General features: G+C 44.9%; 1 long non-coding RNA gene across 1 annotated transcript; it reads left to right on the forward strand.

The window, feature by feature from the left end:
• Positions 1-321: 321 nt before the first annotated feature.
• Positions 322-5,625, forward strand: LOC134969001 (uncharacterized). The gene is made up of 2 exons (XR_010189368.1): positions 322-494; positions 3,966-5,625. It is a non-coding gene; the product is annotated as an uncharacterized LOC134969001 (long non-coding RNA).
• The last annotated feature ends 2,033 nt before the right edge of the window (positions 5,626-7,658 follow it).

Below are 7,658 nucleotides of genomic sequence, written 5' to 3' on the forward strand. Positions count from 1 at the left end.
ATAAATGTTATGTGTTTAACAATAAAATATGTTGCAATACGGAACACAGAACAATTATAATGTTAGGAAATAACATGAACAGTACATCTATCAGTAATAACAGAAATATTAGAAGATGAATGACTGAATGTGTAACAGAAACAATTTAGGGGAGAAAGAGATGTAAAGTTTGCTATATAAAATGTAAGCAGATAAGACTAATAACTAGACATACCATGTAGCTGTGTGACCCTGTAATGTAACTTGTAGTGTGATAACATTATTATGTGACTGTAGACATGGAGTCTGTATTGTTCAGTGTGGCCCCTCCCAGAATACACAGACCTCCAACATACAGTAGGAGAGTAGGATGGGACTCCTATATAAAGACTCCTCTCACCTCCACTCCTCACTCACTCTCCTTATACTCTGTACTGACTCAGATCTGTGGCTCACAATGCAGCTAGCACTCATACTCACCCTCTGCTGCTTTACCAGCATCCTGTCATTACCAGGTAAGTCATGCTCCCATTAGTTGTATTGCTATATATATGTGCATGAGTGTATACACTATATCTACTTACTGTAGTTCTGTCATTATCACATCTGTAGCAAAAGTTCTCAAACTCAGTCCTCAGAACTACATACAGTTCATGTTTTCTGGGGCTCTGCATAGCATTGCAAGTAGATCTTTTATGTGTCAGTGAGTAATGACTACACCTGTGCAGCTTCTAGGTGACCTGGAAAACATGAACTGTTTGGGGTCCTGTGGACTTATAGGCCCTACACACTTGGCGATATTCTGAAAGATATGAACGAGAACTCGTTCATATCTTTCAGTGTGGAGACTTAAGCGATGAACGATGCGCGTCCCCGCGCTCGTTCATCGCTGGTCTCCCGTCGGCTGTGCATGCAGGCCAATATGGACGATCTCGTCCATATTTGCCTGCACTTCAATGCAGCCGGGTGACGGGGGGAGTGAAGAAACTTCACTCCCCCCGTCACTGCCCCCCGCCGCCGGGTCGCTCGTCGACCGTATCGGCCGTCGGGCACCTCGGCGGCACATCGCCAAGTGAGTAGGGCCCATGAGTTTGGGAGCCTACTGTATGTTCTATAGCCGAGTTTCCCAAATGCCGACATAACAGTCCAGGTTTTAAGGATATCCATGCTAGAGTCCAGATGGTTAAAACATAATGACTGAGGTATTAAGTCACCTGTGCTCAATTATAGATATACCTAAAACCTGCACTGTAATGACAGATTTTGGGAAACTGATCTATGGTATCCTAAGCTCTATCAGTGTAATGATATATGAATTAGTTATTTCTTTGCATGTTCATTTATTTATTATCAGTTATTTATATAGAGCACACATATTCCACAGCACTTTACAGAGATTATTTGGCCATTCACATTAGTTCATGCCCTAGTGAAGCTTACATTCTATATACCCTATCACATATACAAGCACACACATTCATGCTTGGGTTAATTTTGTTGGGAACCAATTAACCTACCAGTATATTTTTGGATTGTGGGACGAAACGGGAGAACCCAGAGGAAACCCATGCAAGTATGGGGAGAATATACAAAGTCCACACAGATAGGGCCATGATGGGAATCAAACCCATGACTTCAGTGCTGTGAGGCAGTAATGCTATCCATTACACCATCAGTACATAAATGTAATATTGTGTTACTCATTATACTGTAATATATTTTTACGAGTGTGACCATTGCAAATAAAACAACCTGCATGTATATGGGAATTAATAACTAGGATAAATCTACTTATACCCCTTTTACACTAGCACAAAAGTCCTGGGTTTTTACACATGAACACACATCAACCTGGGATGTTTGTGTGTGAATGCAATCTACCTGAGACTAAGTACCCAACCTGCTCTTTAGCAGGATCGGGGCTGAGACCCTGGAAATTGCCCTAGTCAGATTGCTTATGTTTAAAGCAGTGATCGCTCTGAGTACCCCCCCCCCCCCTTTAGATTTGGATGGGGTGTGTTCAAACGGAGATCTAAATTGCAGTGTAAAATAAAGCAGCAGTATTTACCATGCACAGAAAAATATAACCCACACAACGGGTGGTCTTCAGTATGCCGACTGACAAGATCCCTGCGCACAGTATACCGGCGCCGGAATCCCGACAGCCGGCATACCGACAATTATTCTCCCTCGTGGGGGTCCACAATAAAATAGCGTGGCACGCGTATTGCGCCACCGTGCCCGTAGCGTGGCGAGCCCGCAAGGGGATCATTTGCACTCGCCACACTGTCGGTAAGCCGGCGTTCGGGGTCCCGGCGCCGGTATGCTGGTCGCCGGGAGCCCGACCACCGGCATATCGTAGTGAACCCCTTTTAACTACAGAAATTAGCAGTATGAGTGCATTAGCAACTTGGAGATAACCTGTGCTCAGCCCTTATAAGATCACTATAATATTTAATATCACTCATTAAGGGAATTATTAAATTAATTGCTTAATAACAATGCTGCATAGTAGGATTACACCTCTATAATTATTACAGAGGGAATAGCTGAATGGCAATAAAGTTATAAATACTTGCAGCTGTATAATAGAGGAGATACAGTATTTGTGGAAGTGATACATCTAATCTCACTAAATAAAAGATACACTGAGAGCAATGAGAGAGTACTGATAAGCAGGGCAGTACAGAGCCTGGCTGGGCCCAGGTGCTTTTCAAGAGGCGTGGCCTAATCACAGGAGGTGTGGTCATGCACCTTTAGAAAAAAATACTGAAAAAATGGTATTTTAAGCACCTACATGGCCACACAGCAGCGTGTGCCGGGCTGAGGGGATGAGCTGCATCTGCTGCCAGGTAAGGGGGACCAAGGCCCCTACTGGGCCCCTCTATCAGACCTGGGCCCAGGTAAGTTGTACCCTCTCTCCTCTGCACCACTGCTGATAGGGCTCTAAGCGGATTGATTGATTGATTTAATGTATTTTATAATGCAGATAATTATTTCTAACAAGGCAAATTAGCCCATATATACTAATAAATAACGGATATCTAGGCAGTAAGAAAAGACAGCAGCCAGGGGTCTTTTATAAGAATTTTATTACACTTGTCTTTTTAATAGCTAGTGTGAATTATAAAGCGCTATGGAATATGCTGCATTATATAAGAAACTGTTAATAAACAAATTAGCACTCTTAGATGGAGCTGTTTGCATTGTGCTTCATAAACAATTACTATTCCTAGATGTCATTCTATAGATTTACATTGTTGCCCAGGTAAAAGTTCAGATGAAATTGTCCAATTCATTCACTTTTAATAAAATTGATCAGTAATATTTTCTCCAAGGCCTAAAATCCCAGAATACCCATTTGTAGCAAATGGTTATACACTGACCATTTATCAGATAGACTGCAGTGTGCCATTCTGGAGCTGCACACATCACGGATATGTTCTCAGATGAACCCTGGTGCACATCACCACTAACTGAATCAGCCTCTAAGTATCATTTTACAGTGGAGGAACATTGTCATCTCTGCACCATGTGGTATAGTAAAGGTGGGTACTCACATAGCGATATTCTAAGCAATCTGACTAGATTGCTTAGAATTTAAGCCTGATCGATCCGTGTGTACCCCTTACATAGATAGCGATGCGCAGCCCCACGCATCGCTATTGCTGCTGCTAGATTGGCCTGCATGCAGGCCAATCTAGCGGGTCGCTCACTTCACCCGCTGGGTGAAGTGAGCGGCCCCCCATCTCCCCCCGCACGCTCAGCACAGATCGCGCTGTGCTGAGCGGCGGGAGAGATGTGTGCTGAGCGGTTCGCTCAGCACACATCTCTCCCACATCGGCCCGTCTATATGGGCCTTTAGAATAGTCACAAAGTGCAGGCCCAATGCTTCACTGGATAATGGCTGATGTAGATTTTATGTAATAGAAACCTTCCCACGCTCAGATAGACCATTGACTGCAACCATATCTTTATTTTTGTAGATAATGAAGACAAGGGATCAGGAGTAGATCCAATTATCACACAGGAACAAGGCAACACCTTTATGGCACGTGACCAAGGCGATACCTCTGGAAACTATTTTGCAGACCAAGGCTCATCCACAGATAATCATGGAGAGCAAGACCAATTTGCTGCTTATTTTCATGATAACCAAGGCCAATTTTCTGGATCTCCAGTATAGGAACAATGGGGTTTAGGGATATAGAGGGAAGATTGGTTCTGGGGAGTATTTGTTTAAAAATGTAACAATTTGGTTTTTAATAACCTGGATTTCCAGTATAGGACTAATAGGGTCTGGGGATATAAAGAGAAGAAGGATTCTGGGGGGCCGGAGACTATTTGTATAACAATGTATCAGTTTGTTTTCTAATAAAGAAAGAAACCTACACTTATCTGCATAAGGTTTATTTGTAACAAAGGGCCTGATTTGAAGTTGGGAATGCACTGCAGTTGGAGCAGATATAAATTGTGCAGAAAGATTTAGATGTAACAAGGGGCGTGCCAAAACTCAGATCTAAATTACAGTGTAATAATATAGCTGCCCAACACTTGTGGACTACACACATAAGCAGCCAGTATTTACATATTACCTAGCAAGCTGCAAAAAATCAGGGTACTACTGTGGTATTTGTCAGTGAATTTATACACCCCCAACCTGCTGCAAAATAATCTTGTTCAAACTTATTTCTTACTTCTGATGAAGCTAGGTGACCGTGCCTAGGGAAACGCGTTAAGTGACAAGCTGCCACCAACATATGCATTCCATCCTGTGAGGATCCAGATATGGACTTTAAACACAAATATTCCTGCCTTAGAAATTTCCCTGTGGGACTGCATCATTACAGCACTGATTGGAGTTAATCAGCCTCTGCATAAAACATCTCAGCTTGCCTGCTGTTATTTTCCAAGCTCTTGGAGGACTCCATCACCATGGGTAACACCAGCTGTATTTAAACAACACTGGGGGTCATTCCGAGTTGTTCGCTCGGTAAAAATCTTCGCATCGCAGCGATTTTCCGCTTAATGCGCATGCGCAATGTCCGCACTGCGACTGCGCCAAGTAAATTTGCTATGCACTTAGTAATTTTACTCACGGCTTTTTCATCGGTCTGGCGATCGTAATGTGATTGACAGGAAATGGGTGTTACTGGGCGGAAACAGGCCGTTTTATGGGCGTGTGGGAAAAAACGCTACCGTTTCTGGAAAAAACGCAGGAGTGGCCGGAGAAACGGAGGAGTGTCTGGGCGAACGCTGGGAGTGTTTGTGACGTCAAACCAGGAACGACAAGCACTGAACTGATCGCAGATGCCGAGTAAGTCTGAAGCTACTCAGAAACTGCTACGAGGTGTGTAATCGCAATATTGCGAATACATCATTCGCAATTTTAAGATGCTAAGATTCACTCCCAGTAGGCGGCGGCTTAGCGTGAGCAACTCTGCTAAAATCGCCTTGCGAGCGAACAACTCGGAATGACCTCCACTGTTCCCCAGGGAACTTTATTTCTCAGTCCGGGATCACATGTGGATGCATACTAGCAGCTATTCTTATTTTGATCCTCAGCTTCAATCTATGCCCAATCTTATTTGTTTTTAAGTGACATTTTAACTGTTTAGTGAATAAATTATTTACTTGTTCAATTCATCCACGTTTTTGTTATTAATATTGGATAAACTTCTACTAGCGCCAGTACACCTTTTCCTTTATTTCTACTTAAACTGTTTGCATTCTAGTACTGCAGTATCACAGAGTACCTAGGAAACACTGATGTGCGGTGGGGTGAGGCAGAGTCTTTACGGTCATACTAACGTTTGCACCAGAGTTTTGACTGTATAAAGTATATAAAAAATACAAAGAATATGTTAGAAATATCTTCTTTGCATTATTCTAATAATTTTATAGCCAAAACTCTGGAGTAAAAAGTCTATGGCAGGGGAGGCAGTGCCCCTACCGCCGCCGAGCCAATGCCCGCTACTGCCCCTGAGTCGATCCCCGCTGCCACCGGCTTACAAACTCGGCCACCATAAACTGACCCATCCCTCCGCCACTAATTTGCATCTCACTCCGATGCCGCCAATGCCCGCTGCCTGCCTGCTCATCATACTTGTGATATATTGTACATTTTTATAGAAAAAAATTAGTGTTTGGTACTGGGAAGGGAGTGGGAGGAGGACATGAATGCAATTCTGTTGTCCAGGGCTACCATTAACTTAATGGAGAAGGGTCTGAATGGGTTAAAAAATGTAAAAAAAAAATGCGTGAGGTCCCCCCTCCTAAGTATAACCAGCCTCGGGCTCTTTGAACCGGTCCTGGTTGTTTAAATACTGGGGAAAAATTGGACAGGGTTTCCCCGTATTTAGACAACTAGCACCGGGCTCTTAGTCCGGTCCTGGTTCCAAAAATACGGGGGACAAAAGATGTAGGGGTCCCCCGTATTTTTAAAACCAGCACCGGGCTCCACTAGCCAGGGACATAATGCCACAGCCGGGGGACACATTTACGTAGGTCCCTGCGGCCATGGCATTACCCCCCCAACTAGTCACCACTGGCCGGGGTTCCCTGGAGGAGTGGGGACCCCTTAAATAAAGGGGTCCCCCCCTCCAGGCACCCAAGGGCCAGGGGTGAAGCCCGAGGCTGTCCCCAGCACCCCTGGGCGGTGGGTGCCAGGCTGATAATCATGAGTGTTAAAAAAAGAATATTGTTTTTTGTTGTGGAACTACAAGGCCCAGAAAGCCTCCCCCGCTTGCTGGTACTTGGAGAACCTCAAGTACCAGCATTCGGGGAAATAAGGGGCTCGCTGGTACGTGTAGTTCTACAACAAAAAAAATACCCAAATAAAAACACAACACACACACACCGTGAAAGTAAAATTTTATTATAACACACTTACACGCTCACACATACTTACCTACATCCCACGCCGAGAATCACGTCCACGTGTCCAGTAGAATCCTATAGCGGACCTGTAAAAAATGAGAGATAACTTACCTACATCCCACGCCGAGAATCACGTCCACTTGTCCAGTAGAATCCTATAGCGGACCTGTAAAAAATGAGAGATAACTTACCTACATCCCACACCGAGAATCACGTCCACTTGTCCAGTAGAATCCTATAGCGGACCTGTAAAAAATGAGAGATAACTTACCTACATCCCACGCCGAGAATCACGTCCACTTGTCCAGCAGAATCAGAATCCAATACGGATACCTGTAACAGTGAATGAAAATAAGCAGTTACAGAGAGAGAGAGAGAGAGAGAGAGAGAGAGAGAACAGCCGCACAAGAGAGAGGCTCACTTGTCGCTCTGGCCCGTTGCTTAGTAACGGGACGCCTGGCAACAACAAGCAGTCTGAGCGGAGGCTGTACAGACGGGATATGGAGGCGGACGGCTGCAGAGACAGATGGGATCTGGAGGCGGCAGGCCCAGTGGAGAGGTGAGCACTGCGGGGACATTTTACACAAAACAAATAGAAAACTAACTCACCCCTCACTCCTGCTTCAGCCCCGACACTCCAACGCCGGTCACAGCTGCCGGGTCCCGCCGCCTCTTCCGCCTCCAGCGTCGCGTGGGTAATTGGACAGCGGATCCAGCACTTGATCCGCTGCCCAATCACAGGTGCCTCGCTGACATGGGGGTGGTGTCCCTGTCAGCGAGGCACTTCTTTCAGTGCCGCT

This window comes from Pseudophryne corroboree, chromosome 11, assembly GCF_028390025.1.
Source record: "Pseudophryne corroboree isolate aPseCor3 chromosome 11, aPseCor3.hap2, whole genome shotgun sequence".
Classification (NCBI taxonomy): domain Eukaryota; kingdom Metazoa; phylum Chordata; class Amphibia; order Anura; family Myobatrachidae; genus Pseudophryne; species Pseudophryne corroboree.